Consider the following 16711-nt stretch of genomic DNA (forward strand, 5'->3'; position numbering starts at 1 on the left):
GGCGCGAGCACCGGTATAGATAGGATGAACGATCATGTCTACGGGATAGAGTATATGATGGCGAGTACGCGTGCAAAAGGAATTTGATAGAGGCTCACTGTGTTTTATGGAACATGCGATGAACTCGCCGAACAGTGTAGACGGACATGTCAAATTGTTCACGTGTGGTCAACGGATCGAATCCTTTCTTCTCTGAATGGATTTGTGGTGTGGAGATGAACCATAGGGCGCAAGGGTGCTAATGGAGATGGTCTACGTCACCGGGAACGAGCACCGGCGTCCCTGGAGCACCATTTTTTGGAGAGGGAGTTTCTGTAGAGAAAGAGAAGGGAGAGGTAGGAGTTTCTGCTGGGTGGAAGAGGAGCTAGAGGCGCACAGAATAGTTCCTTCAGTTTTGGAAAGGGATGAGATATAAGGGAAGTTAGATGAGGGGACGATTCATTGCTGTACATTTGATCTTCTCCTGTACTGGTGTGCGTGTAGTGGAGGAGGAGAGGAAGCGCGTACTGGTGTGAGTGTAGTGGAGGAGGACAACATACATGTAGGAGGAGGAAAAGGGTTCGTTGGTTGGGAGAGATGGGCCAGATTGGCCAGGCCCATGAGGAAGGAGAAAAGTAGGAGAAAAAATAGAGAGAGGGAGTTGTTGGGCTATAGTCCAAGAGATATGGATAAAGAAAAATAAAAGAGATGAGCTGGGTCCATATGGGTGAGAGGAATAAGAAACAGACGGAAAATAAAGAAGGTAGATTGGGCGTTGGATATTACCAAGAGTTTGCGAAAACAAATTAAATATATTTTCCTTCTTAGGGAAAAAAAGAATAGAAGCTAACAAATTCAAAAGAAGTTCCAAATACATATGCGCATAATTTAATATGCTAAAGGGAGAAAACCAAAACCCAACTAAAAGAGAAGAACAAACTTAATTTAAATTTAAGTTGGTATTAGTTCAAATTAAATCCTTCAAATTATAAAAGTCCAGTTTAAGCTTTGTTAACAAATAAAACAAATGAAATTTTCACGCTCGGATTTTTGGATTTTAAAACAACAAAAAAACATTCCGAGAATCGGGATGTTACAAGTCTACCCTCCTTAAAAGAAATATCGTCCCCGAGATTTTGGATGACTAAAGAGAATGGGTTTGGATTAGCTTCGTCTTCGACATAGTTCTTCTAGGAAACTTGTGGAATCAGTTCTCGTTCTGATCTTGGTGATAGGTGGTTTTGGGTCTTCATTGGAGATACTTCTCTTGTCATCATTCTTCTAGGTTTCAAAACTTGTAAAACAATCCTTCGATCTTGGCGATGGTAATCTGATAGCTTCTGTAACTGGTTGAATATTCTTCAGTCTTGTCCTTCTTCTGTTGGTGAAGCTTTGGTCCGGCTAGACTAATTGATCCTTCAAGTTTGAACGTTATGGTAGGTGTAGTGAAGGTCTTCAATCTTCGTCTTCCTTGTGAATGAAGGTCTTCAAATCTTCAATCTTGACACAATCATTGTCTACTACCCCCTTAAAAGTAGTTTTCCATGGGGTTCAATTGTATAATAGATCTCCAAACGGGTTGTTGCAACTTCGTTCATCTCAAGGTGACCTCCAGGGTTTATAGAGAAGAGGGAAAGAGTTTAAGAGGATTAAAAGAATCCTACATAAGGAGGAGATACCCTAGAAGATAAACAAAAGATAACACCCAGATAATCATGAAGCTATCCAAATAAAACTCAAAAGCAACTCTTTTTGGCAAAAAGGTTTTAGTATGACTGTATAGGAAAACACCAAAAATATGCAGACAATACTCACACAAGAAAGGTTGTGCGTCTCCAAGCTACTAGTTCTATCACTACAAGGGTATTAACCAACCTAATCCTATATGGATGGTCACAATAATTTATTGGAGCAAATCTTCAACGTTGACGATTAGATCATGATCGACAGTTGTTGCCTTCTTGAGGTCTCGAAGTGTCTTCTCTTGGAAAAATGTTGCTACTCAAAGCTTCAAGGGTTGAAGTTATCTTGAAATTCTTGGCACATCGTGTGAAGCTTCTGACTTTTCAACACCCAGGGCACGGAAAAGGGTTTCACATACTACAATGAAGATGGTAGAGAAGTAGAGTTTAAATTTCAATTGAATAAGATGAGATGGCAATAGCAACAGTGAAGGAGAAGAGTACAAGAATGTTCATTTTCAAAATAGTTTTTCTTATAAAAATAGTCCCTAAGGCTTTCCATTTCTAACTAAGGCCATGCGACTAGGTCGACATCGGCTCTGATACCACTTCTGTGAGAACCTGGAATTAACTTCCAGACCCTCCTGTGTATATTTGTCAACCCCAGGATCATTGTTGACAACACAGTGAAATGATATCATTGCACAATACATAAAAGGTATTATAATTTTAAATATATCTTGCCACAAGGCACACCTAGATAAATGTCTCATGAAACTTATTACATTCAGAAAAACAGCGGAAAGTACAATGCGTAGCGACTCCATCTCAGCCACAGGCAGTCGATGTAGTCCACATGACCTCACTCCTACAGATCGCCATAGTAGTCTTAGTCATCACCTTCATCTCCATGCAACTCTGTTGTCAAAAAAATTATTGCCATGAGTACATTACGTACTCAACATGCCTCCCTCGGGGAAGAACCTAATAGCTACATGTGGCTTCAAAGGAAGGCTGTATGGCTCATTTGCATAAAACTAATTTGTTTGTCAAATAAAGTAGTTGGATAAAAGCAGTTTTAGATGAAAACATATTTTATTTCTAGAACAACTTTCATCAAGTGAGGATCCTCGATAAACTCACATCCTTCATAGGTTTCAAGCATAGGGGCAAAGAGGGAATAAGCAAGACAGGTCCTGTATGTCAAGAAAGATTCATGTGTAGTCCATCACCATGGACACGGCTATTCGAACAGTTTTACACTCTGCAGAGGTTGTACACTTTAACCACACGACACAATCCCGACTTGTTGCCACTAGCCGTCTCTAGCGTAGTACACCATTTGGTATACCGGCAGGGAGATTGTTACGAGGTCTTTCATTAGACCAAACTTACTGTGCCAAGCCCACTAGGTTTCAACATGGAAGTAACCGCAGTTCACAGTCCGGGCCCCCCTTTTGTGCCGAGGACACTCCTTGCAAGGCAGCTATCCCATCTGCGGTACGGCGATGATGACAATAAGAGTGAACTAACTAATCAACCAAGCCAGTGCCCATATAGCATGTGGCTGTACTGTTAACACAATCTTCAAATCCAAGACTTATTAGGCCTTAAGCGGCACGGACGACTGATTGCCCCCTTCAACTCGTGAAGGGCAGCCAATTGCTCCTTCAATCCTTGATTCAGCTGTCGCCTGAGCCAGTATTCAGATGGTAAGTTTCACCCAGAGTAGAAGAGGATAGAGAAGGTCAACAAGGGCCAACAGGCCTAGCTCAGCATTAAGTTTCAACTGTCAATGACTCAGAGATCATTCAATAAGGCACCTATAGGGTGATAAGCATGGCTAAGCATTTCTACTCTACGGGAACCTTATACTTCTACTCAGGTGTCAAGTAAATAGCCGACAAGCTGATCAAGGTAATGTGTCAATCGACACGCTAGCTACAAGAATTAAAATAGCATGCACAATAGTAACAATAATACTCAATGCAATTTTGTAAACCATAGGATAAGTATGATCAAAGAAGGAGGCATGCCTTCATTGTTGAGTCCTTCTTCGGTAACCTGTTTCTGTGCATGTCCAACATCATCGTCACTCCCTACTCATCATAACAATGGCAAAGGAAAAACAATAAATACCAAAGCAATAGAAAATCCAAATAACATCCAAACTAATTAAGAGTGGATGTATAGCAAGATACTGATCAAGATGGAGATTCCAAAAGGAGGTAGCATAATTGGAAGGTAAGTAGAGAGGATTCGTCGGATAGGTAGGGTTTAGGTTGAAGATGACTATGCAAAGCTTGTCAACAAGACTAACGTTCTAATACGAACTATGATTCTAACCATTAGTAGTGTCCACTACACATCGCGGCTAATAGATAACTACCATATAACAAACACAATGACATCAACACACATGGAAGGGAACCATCCTATGCATTTTAACTGCGCAATTACAACATGGCATGATCAAGGTAAAATTTAACCACAAATAAATATTTAGATACAATCTAAATATTTATAATGGTCAATAGCATCCAAACACATACATCAACTTTATAATTCAAAATCATGTATTCTATGTGACAACCAAACAAACATTATAAACCATACTAATTAAGCAATGAAAACATCATTCAACAACATGAATTAAATTGATCTAGGTCTAGACCTAAATCATTATTAAAAGAAAATAAAATCAACTCCATTATATCAAACTAATTCATTTGTCAAACAATTACAAGAACTACACAACACATGGATCAAATGGATGAATAACTATCTTAGACATGATATGGTTAAGAGTAATTATCAACCACAAATAAATACTTGGATGAATCCAAATATTCATAATAGTTAACAACAACCAAAGTATAACATCAAACGTAATAACTATAGCGAGCATTCCTATAACAAGACCCAAACCATTTCCATGGTCAAAACTAAATAAACAACTAAATCAAGATACATCTTCACACAAGGCATGTGAGTATAGAACCACTAGAGGTCTAAACGAATAACACAAGCATCACACATACGAGTGATCATGATAAGATACTAAACTAAAATATGCTCTTAATAATAAAGAACAACTAATTAATAGCCAAATAGCTAGTAGCAATAATATTACCGGCACATGCTTAAACAAGAGATCAAACTATGCACACTAGGCATATGAGAAAGATACAACTCAACTAACATGGAAGGTAACTATCATATGCATGTGATGAACTATTGCAACAAGTATAGAGCACTCATAATACTAATGTATGACAAGTTAAGCATGTATAAGCAACACTAGAATAACTATAAACATGGAGTATAATAAGGCATGAAAGGTTATTATCATGACATGTCTCAGCTTAAGCATACCACAACTACAACAACTAGATAAAGTAGATCTGACAAGTAGACATGTATGGTCATCACAAGAGATACGAGAGTATGCTACCAATACAATACTACTCATGACTATGACATAATTTAGTTGATATCAACTAACATGACTATCAAGCATGGCAATAGCACACAAGCCTACGTACCAGTTATGACATGTAATCACATTGACTACGCATACAAACATGTAACCATGTAATAATATATCATGGAATGAACAATAGTAAGCAATGCACCATAGTAGCATGAATAGCAGGGACAAGATCATGGCATGCATTTCCTATCTATTACAGCATACACTTGTAAAGACATAACATAACAACCTGGAATGATCTATAACATGAGCCAATACACCGACACACACTATGCACTCTAGTCATACAATCATAACAATATGGCATAGTATTGATCAAGCAAGAAGTTATTTAATCAAAGAAAGTATGAGATCAACAAACTACTATCATGTGAATCATCTTAATGAAGGCCAACCATATGTGCAATCACACAATAGTACATACTCGCAATGCTATAGCACATGGTAGTAGACAATCAAAACAAGCATTCTACTTGAAGCAATTGTTAACATGGCAAGGTAATAAACCAATATAAATAAACACAAATGATAATTACCAGGATGTAATAAGCTAAGTTCTATGCCACAAGAATAAACTAGTGATAGAAATGTAAACATGACCTAATGAGACCAACCATGTAATCTTGCATAACAATCATCTACAGAACAAAAGAACAACTAGGCGAAAATATGCTATGCGACAAATAACCACAATAGATTTATCCGCAAACAGGAAATAATTTCATTTGACTTCTAGCATAAAGGATCATGACAATGATTTCAAACTAATAAAACAACACGTGACATGGATGTAAATGAATATGCGAACCATATCCAAGATATATCCATGCTAAGGAAAAATTAAAATAATCAAGACATAAAGTAATTCATGATTCAATGAACAAAGCAAAGCTTAGAATAATCCTACGGAATTATAAGCATGGCAAACATTTAACAGAAATTGTACGCATGCATAAGATAGCGCAACATGTTACGCAAAAATATCACATGAGACAACATACAAATGTATAATAAATAAATAAAATAAATACTTATAATAAATCCATTCAATCACATCTAGCTCCTAGAATTTATGGAATAATTAGGAGCACTCCTAGTAATATAACGAACATACACATATCATACTAACATAAAAGTTCCCGATCAACTACTATGCGTGTTAATAAATTACAAGAACTAATATGAAACAAAAGTTTAACACACTACTACAATTAGGCATGAATTATATACATGAAACCATAGAAAACTATATTAAAATCTATAGACAGGTCTAACACAAGACAATAACAATACAAACAAAATATTATCTACTTGCGATAACAAAAACTACAATCAGTAAACAAATAAACTAAAAATTTATTTGTCATGCAAAAATTATGAGACCAATAGGATGCACTCTCAGGCATATCGCAAACATATACACAATAACATATTAATGCAAAATTTAACCGATGAACAAATCACATTCAAACTTGGCCAAGGACGACTATAACAAAAATATATACTAAACTCCTATTGATGAAACTAGCGATCTATGTCCGCCATGGGGTTACTACGGGCATGAGAAACAAATCACATGATGAACACAAGATCATCTCAGGAACTAAAAAGTACGCGAACATGTCGATGGAATCTGTTCACGCATCAGCGCGAGCAACGGTATAGATAGGATGAACGATCATGTCTACGGGATAGAGTATACGATGGCGAGTACGCATTCAAAAGGAATTTGATAGAGGCTCACCGTGTTTGACTGAACGGTGCGATGAACTCGACGAACAGTGTAGACGGACATGTCAAATTGTTCACGTGTGGTCAACGGATCGAATCCTTTCTTCTCTAAATGGATTCGTGGTGTGGAGATGAACCATAGGGCGCAAGGGTGCTAATGGAGCACCATTCTTTGAAGAGAGAGTTTCTGTAGAGAAAGAGAAGGGAGAGGTAGGAGTTTCTGCGGGGTGGAAGAGGAGCTGGAGGCGCACAGAATGGTTCCTTCAGTTTTGGAAAGGGATGAGATATAAAGGAAGTTAGAGGAGGGGATGATTCATTGATGTACGTTTGATCTTCTCTGTACTGGTGTGCGTGTAGTGGAGGAGGAGAGGAAGCGCCTCCTGGTGTGCGTGAAGTGGAGGAGGAGAACGTACAGGTAGGAGGAGGAAAAGGGTTCGTTGGTTGGGAGAGATAGGCCAGATTGGTCAGGCCCATGAGGAAGGAGAAAAGCAGGAGAAAAAATAGAGAGAGGGAGTTGTTGGGCTATAGTCCAAGAGATATGGAGAAGAAAAATAAAAGAGATGAGCTGGGTCCATACGGGTGAGAGGATTAAGAAACATAGGGAAAATAAAGAAGGTAGATTGGGCGTTGGATATTGCCCAGAGTTTGCGAAAACAAATTAAATATATTTTCCTTCTTAGGGAAAAAAGAATAGAAGCTAACAAATTCAAAAGAAGTTCCAAATACATATGCGCATAATTTAATATGCTGAAGGGAGAAAACCAAAACCCAACTAAAAGAGAAGAACAAACTCAATTTAAATTTAAGTTGGTATTAGTTCAAATTAAATCCTTCCAATTATAAAAGTCCAGTTTAAGCTTTGTTAACAAATAAAAGAAATGAAATTTTCACACTCAGATTTTTGGATTTGAAAACAAAAAAAATATTTCGAGAATTAGGGTGTTACACTAGTTTAGCTTGCAAAAACATCTTATATTATGGGACATAGGGAGTACTGATTAGGTTAGTTTAAACCCACTTATGATAGGGCTGGCCCACACGTCCGTGCTGACGAGGCAACTTAAACCAACAAATTTTGTTTGACCGTTGACACGAGGGACCCACATCTGACCTTCTATCCTGTTATTCCCCCTCAAATCATTATTTTTTTCTGCACATTACTTCAAACAGTACTAATGCGTATTCGTCGGTGGCGCCGCTGATGAGCGAGTTGGCGGTCGCTCCGCCGGATGGGCCGGACGCTACGCTGGCCTCCGCATGGGTTGGCAGGCTAGCCCGAGCGTGACTCACGAGCGAGCAAGCCGTCGCGCTGGCCTTCTCTCGAGCCAGATGGCTGGCCTTAGCGCGGCTCGTGTGAGCAAGCCGCCGCGCCGCCGTGCCAATCTAGCTAGCAAACCTTGCAGACAAGCAGCTGGACGGAGCTATCTTGGCTAGCTAGCGGCCGCAACCGTCGGACAGAGTTGGCATTCGGGCTGCCGCAAGATGGGCTCTGCACCACCGGCGGTTTTGACCTCGCCTTCTGCCAGTGGCGGTAGCTGCATCCCATGGCCGAGGATGACTAGGTGGACGGGCCGGAGGTAGGAGGTCACTCGGGGATTTTTGTGCAGACTGACATGTAGTTCCCACAAGTCATAACGCCCGATCGAATAGAAGGCGTTGACTTAATGGGAGACATGTGCCCTGTTTGGATACTCTAAGTCCGAAGTTAGAGTTAGATTCTAACCCTGAACTAACTCTAACCAAAGCGGTGTTTGGATGGCAAGGTTAGATTGACAACAAATGTATCCAAACAGGGCCATGGGTTGAACCGTGCCTATAACGACACTTTGTAGAGTAGTCGTTTCTTGGTAGGGCTGGTTGGTAAGAGCATGTACAATGGTTGATAAGGTAGTCTTATCTTAAGTCTGCAAGTGGTAGTAGTTTCTTAGCATTATTAGTGGTTTCTTGCATTATTAGGGGTTTCTTGTAAGGAACAATGTACTACTAGCGACAAAAGGCGTTTCTAGGTTGCGTTGTACTCCAACGAGTACTACTAGTGGTCGCAGCAGTGTATACCACGTTTTGTGGGTTCGATCCTAGCCGAACGCACGGCGACCTTTTTATAAATAGTAACTTCGCTGCAAGCCAATATTTTACATGGGTAGTTTGAGTTTTGAAGTCAAACGGACATGCGGCACCACAATCTGGGTGCACTGGATAGCCTAGCCACGTGAATGGTTTTCCTTCCCAGCATCTTGTGGCTTGCATGCTCACCCTAGCCACACCTCGCTTGCAGCTTCCTCATCAGCTAGTAGCATATTTAAACTAGCGCCTCGCAATTAAGCCCGAGGAGCCGGAAAAGCCTGGCGGGGCATTGGGAACTATGCAATATGGCTATGTACGTAAAGTGCTCTACTACTACTCTGTAGCTTGTGGCATTGCATGCATGGACTTCACTCCATTATCGGCTCTACTATAAAAGAAATTCCTCTTGATGTGTTTTTTTGAAACGGAGGCAAAAGCTTTGCTTCATCTCATTCATAAAGAAGGAACTACTAACAAAGTTCGACGAGACCCATTACACCTCCACAAATGAAAGCGAAAAGCCTAGTCTCGTTGTATCAAATAACTCAAATGTTCTGCCCCCACAGTAACCGTCACTGATAAACAGGCTGCTAGTGTGTGAGTGAGAGGAGCGGCTGAGTAGGCCAGCTACGTGAGAGGAGCGGCTGAATAGAGCACCGAGAGTACCCAGTAGGCCACTACGCAGGGGTAGTTTCCCTGCATTGATAGTACATCGATGGTTCTAGAGAACAGTAGTACCCTCACTTCCAACTGTTGCTCCTTGGCCCTGAGATTCAAGAGTTCAAAACTGATGCACTATACTAGAAGTACGGTACATCGCACTACTAGTTGAGAAAGTAGTACTAGTACTGCTACAGTACTAGTACGTACTCCTCCGTCACATAATGTAAGATGTTTCTTGACACTAGTTGGCGTGTACAAAAAATAGCAAAAACATACCCAAAATTTCTTAATCCACGCCAAAAACTACTAGCTAGTGCGAAAAATTTCTTACTAGTGCTATTATTTACAGTATAGGCAATCCCATAACATCCCGTAATGCTAGTACTAGTAGTAAATAATAGCCTCACCCCTTTGCTAAGGAATGATCTACAGTTGGAAGGGACGAGGTCCTGCGGTTACTACGCTCTTATCTCCTCCTCGCCAGTTCCCCTCCCCCTGAAGAGAAGGCAGTTCGTAGCTGCTCCCATGGATTCGCCAGGCGGTTCTCCTTCTCGTCGGGGCTGGGAGACCTTGGACGATGATCCTCTGGGATAAATCGCATGCCGCTCCAACGTACTCACTGCCGCAAGACTCGGTGCTTCCTGCACCAACTTTTTCAAGACGGTGCTTAAAAAGGCTTGGGAAAAGCCCATGCTTGTTGGTCTTCCATGCGTCCTCGAGGAGAAGGTTCTTCTATGGGACAATCCTTCGAACAGTCCACCGCTCCCTGGCCATGGTTGCACGTTGACTCCACTAGAGTTGCCGACATTGAGAGGTATTCAGATTTTGTCTGATGAACAGGTCAGTAATGGAGTTTGATCATGTAGTACTTAGTTATTCCATTTCCATCTCGTAATTTCTTCGCTTCCCACCGTCTTATATATATGTCTGGGTCAGTGCCAACAAAGATTGGCTTGCATACCTCCGGCCGAATACCACCATCATTTTGCACAACATCCACAGCAGTGCTGCCGTTCCGGTAGACCCCTTCTCCACCATTGGGATCGACCTTTCGGACTGGCTGGGCTTGAATACATATGATGATGCCTACATGAGATTGAAGAAGATAATAATTGCGTACCTGCCGACAAAGCGACGCGGCTACAACGATTACTATCTCATCGCGGTGTTTGACATAAAGATTGCCATCAATGCAAGAGGCAGTAACGACAGAGGCTGGCGCATGTAGGCGGCAGCAGATTTGTACCCCTACACGTTCGAAGACGTCGTGCGCCATCTAGGCCGCATCTTCGCGGTGACAAGCCAGGGGACTTGTTTCATCTGGTTGCCATCCTACGGTACGGGAGATTACAAACGGAATGCACAAACCATCATTTGCATCCCTAACAGTACTCCATTATTTTGTAGGGACCAGTCATCTCGCGATCAAAGTAAGAGTGCCGATCCTGCATGTGCATTTGCATCCGCGATTCGGTCTAACCTGGAACCTTGTAGCTGACTTTGGCATATTGGGATCAACTATCTTAGCAGTCGTTACCCATGATACCACTGATGTGCAACATGGTCACACAATCTACCACGATCGGACCGTCACCATCTACCCAGGTATTCCATTTTTTAACCATCTCGCCTTCTCTTTCTTTGTTGTACTAGGAGTAGTACTCTACTACCTCCGTCTGGGTATATTAGGATGTTTAGCAAACACAGTCGCATACATTTTTATTAGGCCGCTGCGCCTCGATTGTTGTTCCAGTGATTAATTTCCAGCCCCTGCATGCGAAGGAGTCTAGCTGCATGCCAACATTTGTTCCCAGACTAGTGCTCCCTTCGTTGCATGCGCAAAATCTAGCCAATGCAAGCGATCAACTCAAAAGGCAACAGTGCATGCGGCAGTTAATACCATCGGGAATCAACAAATTTGTGTGCGTCTTCGCTCTGCCTTGGTCCTGCGGATTTGGTTAGCCGGACCTATAATCCCAAACGGAGGTAGTACTTATGTAATAGTAGGAGTACTTTTTACCTTGGAGGACGCGTATAGCTAGCTAGGCCCTTGAAGACTTGAACCCACTAGCTTCCACCATTTTTGTTTTTCCATGTCATACTATCTCATCCATGTAACCAAGAGTGGCTATATATAATAAGCCGGTTATTTTACTTCCTCTATACCAGAGTAGTACTATTTGCTGCATAGTAATACTGACCGCCATATTTGAGCACAACATTATTATGCATGGACCATGACTATGTACATCACCATGTGTCCAGATCTGAGATGCCGCGTGTACCAGATGAACGGCGCCGAGTTCGACCCCCTAGACGCTACATGGGTGCCGAGGAGCACTCTTGGAGAGTACTCGCTTTTCATTGGGGACAACTACCCCATTGTGAAGCAGATGCCACCTTCCGTGCATGACATGGAAAGCCTGTCGTTCATGAAGCATGGTTGTGTCTTCAGTGTGCACCGCCGGATGAACAACATGCTGGGACACGCTATCCCTGATTTATGCCGCTTCAGCTTGGATGAGTCTCCATTGTGTGGAACTGTACTAGAAAGTTGTGACAATGATTCCCGTTGCCCACCGCTATGGATCGTGCCTTCCATGAAGAACTCCTGGGACTGGAACCTGGAGGAGGACATGTAGCCCATCTATAATGTGTAAGTGGTGTATGGTAAATTTTGAACGGTAGCGCTGTGAATATATCTAGACTAGGCGTGCACAAATTTATCACATGAATTGGAGATGAACTTGTGTGGCATACTGGCATTTGTCCTTTAGAATTTATTACTAGTAAATGTGTTATGTGTACGTGCAACTTGTGTGGTTGTTGCACGGACTCCAACACGCTCTTTGAGAAAAAAAAAGTGGCACAACTTTGGATATACGTGACGTGGTGGCATCATACAGTAGCATCGTTCTCTATAGTTGTAGTACACTCCTACTAGGATGTCAACTCCTATAAAACCTTGCGCTTGGCTCTTTGCCTCTTTGGGAGGTTCAACAGTTCGTACTCATGTGAACCTTGCACTTGGCTCTTCGCCTCTTCGGAAGGTCCAACAATGATGATACTATAGTACAATATGCTTCTGTCAATCTGACACTGATTGAACTGCTGCACGTCCACTGTGAAGGAGAGGGCGATGGAGAGAGAGAGGGTGTTGTAGTCAAAACCCTCTCCTCGTCCTGCGAAAAACCACGCGCGTGGGCGAGGGAGAGGCGTAGTAAGCAAGCTTCTCCTCGTTCTGCGAGTTGATGGGACACATCAAAGCAGTACTAGTACTAGTCCATATTGCGTCCTTTCCGGTTAATATGGCTTAATTTGAAACGAGAAAAATACACTGGAGGTCATGTAACAATACGCTCTTTACGGTCACTATATATAGTTTTGTAGTGATTATAAGATCACTAACTCATCGTAGAGAACCGTATTGCAACCTACTGACCGGCCACATAGTCGACGTGGCACTTTGTTGACTGGTTAAATTGTCACCTGGTTTCTGGGTCCCACCTGTCAGTTGGAAGAGCAAAGAAATCAGTTAAACAAAACTTTACGCAGGCATGATAGGAGTCCAACCCTTGCGCGCGAACCACCCTGGCTGTGTATGTGAGTGCATGCACGTGTACTCCCTCGGACTTCCAACAAAGAGTGTGCATCAGCTAAAAAACAAAGAGTGTAGTACATCTATACTTCCAATGCATTTAGCCTTTAATCAAAATCGATATTGATTGACTAATGCACCAACTTGTGCTCTAGGTATAGGCTACATGTCTATCCTTCATTGCAGCATGCAACGACCTTCATTTAATCTTCTTCTCTCAATGGTCACATGCACACATAAGTCTGCTACTTTTGGGCGTTAATTATGCCCTGGTCAATGTGTAAGTCTCTAAATGTACACTCTTTCACGAACGTAGGGAGTAGGTTGAGCACTTGAGCGTGAGCGTGTGTGTTGTGTCATGTGATGTGTGCCGCATGGGTGCGTGAGTGTTGCGTGCGTCCATGTGTACGTGTGAGTATTGCATGTTGCATTCATGCATGGGGCTTACTCCCTCCCATTGACGTGTTCATATTTCAAGCTTCCTCTGTTCCCTCCATATGGTGATACTCCCTCTATTCCCAAATATGGAGTAAAATCCTCCCTTTGTTTTCCCAAATACGGAGTAAAATCCTCCCTCTGTTCCCAAATACAGAGTATTTGTCTTTCTAGAGATTTCAACAAGTGACTACGTATGGAGCAAAATGAGTGAAGTGAGCGTAGAGGCATAGGGATAATGTAGAAAGGAAGTCTTCACGATCCATTATTCCCCATCTCGGTCAGAGAGAACTATTCAACTATTCTTCGCAGTGAAGTGACAATACACGCTGCAGCAGATGGGACACTGAGTTAATAAGTTGAACCAGCGTGTTGGTGTTACTAAATCAGCCTTACACAGTACTGCCATCATGTCTCCCAGTAGAGCACGCTTCTGTCCTCCATTAACTGACATATGGGCCCTCTTGTGGTAGACCCACATGTCATCGGTGTAAGTATTTACACTCCGAAGGACGGTATATCCTCGTAGTAGTAGTAGTAGAATTGAGATTTAGTGCACTTTCTTCCCCGTCTTCCACTCTTCTTGCTCCTCTCTTCTTCTTCCTCCTCTTCTCCCCATCGTCGGCCGCACACCATTTCCCCCCGCTCACTGCTCACCCGCCCGCGCTATCTTCCTTGGTAGCTCGCGCGTACCATATCCCCCCGCTCACTGCTCGGCTAGATTAGGAGAAGTTTCTTCGCTCGCCCGCCCGAATCCACTTCCCCGCTAGCTCGCAGGCACCGAAAACCCCAATGGAAGAACTGACTCACACGCAGAGCCACGATTGGAATTCCCTCCCTGATGTTCTCTTGGAGCAGATCTGTAATCGTATGGACCTACTCAACACCGTCTGTCTGGCCGCATGCTCGGTGTCTTTGTATCGTCTACTCATCTGCAACCGGCCGGCTCTTTTCAAGACACCCTGCTTGCTGATGCCCGATCCTCACAGGTGGCCCAGACACCGACTTGACAATCCTACGGAGGTTGTCGTGGTGCCCCTCGACATGCACCACTACCCATCCACCTGCCCTTCATGCGCGGCCACTACTGGGCGGGCATGAAGGCCAACTGGATCGTCCTCATCCACCAATCCGGTAGTGTGTGGCGTCTCGTGGATATCTACACCCAGCGAGAGATCACCCTTCCATCGTTGTATACCGCCGCCATCGAGCCTCGCGGCCCGCCGGACACTCCTGCCTACTACGTGCGAGACGCATCAAGCTTTTGGCTGGACCTTTGTTTGCTGAAAGTTGTAATCTGTGAAGTGCCCACACCATCAGAAGACTACATGGATTACAAGCTCATTGCCTTGTTCAACATGGGATTAGTCTATCTGGAATTAGGTCACCATACATGGTTATGTCTCATCGTCAATCCTGTTGAGGCAACATTTCTATCTGATGCTAGTGCATGATGGCATCGTTTATGCGGTCGACACACAGATTGGCTGCCTATACTGGTGGAATCTATCATCGTGTAATTGTTTTATCTCATCTCATCTTTACCTTATGAATACAACTGCATGTTCATTGTTACAAATTTAGAATAGATAGTATATCTATAACCACATCATTGCTATATGTTCCTCTCATTTCCTAGATTTTTATGACCACACATGTTATTGTTAGAGTTGAAATGAGAACAATTGGCATCTAGTGATTGTCAGAATAGATATTATGAGCATAACATCATGATTGCTATATGTTACTCTCATTTCCAAGATTTTTATAACAACGCATGTTATTGCTTAGAGTTGATGTGAGAATAGTAGTAGTAAGTGCTATGGTAGAATATGAGTAGGCTCTGTCATAGCTGTTTTCCTCTCATTGTTACATGATGTTTGAACCATGGCATATTGCTAGAATATGAAAGCCATTGGCTTATTTTTTTAACTTGGGGGTATGATTATGACCACGACATTGCAATTCTCCGTCTATGATATGTGTCACTGTTATAATAATCTTAATTCCACACATACTCTGAACATGATTGTTTGTTTTTGTCCTTTTGGTCTCCAATTTGAATTGTTGCAGCAGAGGCAAATGCGCTGGCCTTCATGATTCCAGGACCTGGAATCATACCAGCCGATGGGTGGTGGTTTATCGTTTGTTCAGCTGACGGCGGTCATTTGATGCTCATTCGCAAGTACCAAATTTACCAAACCATTACATCAAACTACATGCAGTACAATGCCTTGGGCGTTCGTGAAATTGATGGCTATCGCTGCTTCGTGTTCGAGAAAGATCCCAGCTCTGTTGGGCCAGGCGTATTCAACTGGAGGTGGGTTTACAGCCTCGGCAACCACTCCATGTTCCTCGGGCTCAATTATCCGATCATCCAACCAATCATCGACCATATCACCGGAGATGATTACCGAGCTATGCAACTTCCATTCGCCAGGGGGGACTGTGTTTACACATCTGTGACGCCTGGATAATCGAGCTACAGTAAACCTCTGCTAATGGTGCCATGTCACCTCGGTTACTGTTGATAAACTCGAGTTAGTTCAAAACCGATTCAAATTCAAATTTAAAATAAAGTCAAACAGTAAAAGTTTTCAAAAGCTAAAACTATAATGTTCCCAATGTGACAAATAAATTATAAGTAATTATGGTGGAGGATCCACATTATTATATAATAATTAAAGGCACTAAAATAAATAAAATCATGACCGAAATAATAACTTAATTGTCATTTTAATTAATAGAGAATACAAGGCACTTTACTTTTGTCCCAAACTTTTGTGAGAATAATTGATTTTACAAATCTAATTGAGGGGTGGGTTTCACTTTTTCTAAAAACTATAAACTATTAAATAAGTAAAATAAAACAGAAACAAGGAAATAAATAAAAAGAAAAGTAAAACAAAAACAAAACATAGCAAAAAAAAACGAAGCAAGACCACCCCTCCCCTAGGCCGTTCGGCCCAGCAGGGCACCAGGCCATTAGGCTGGCCCTGCCGCGCCCCCTGCATAACCCCCCCACACCGAACCCTAAACCGCTACCACCCACACCCCCACATGTTT

This window comes from Triticum dicoccoides, chromosome 4A (genome assembly GCF_002162155.2).
Source record: "Triticum dicoccoides isolate Atlit2015 ecotype Zavitan chromosome 4A, WEW_v2.0, whole genome shotgun sequence".
Lineage (NCBI taxonomy): Eukaryota > Viridiplantae > Streptophyta > Magnoliopsida > Poales > Poaceae > Triticum > Triticum dicoccoides.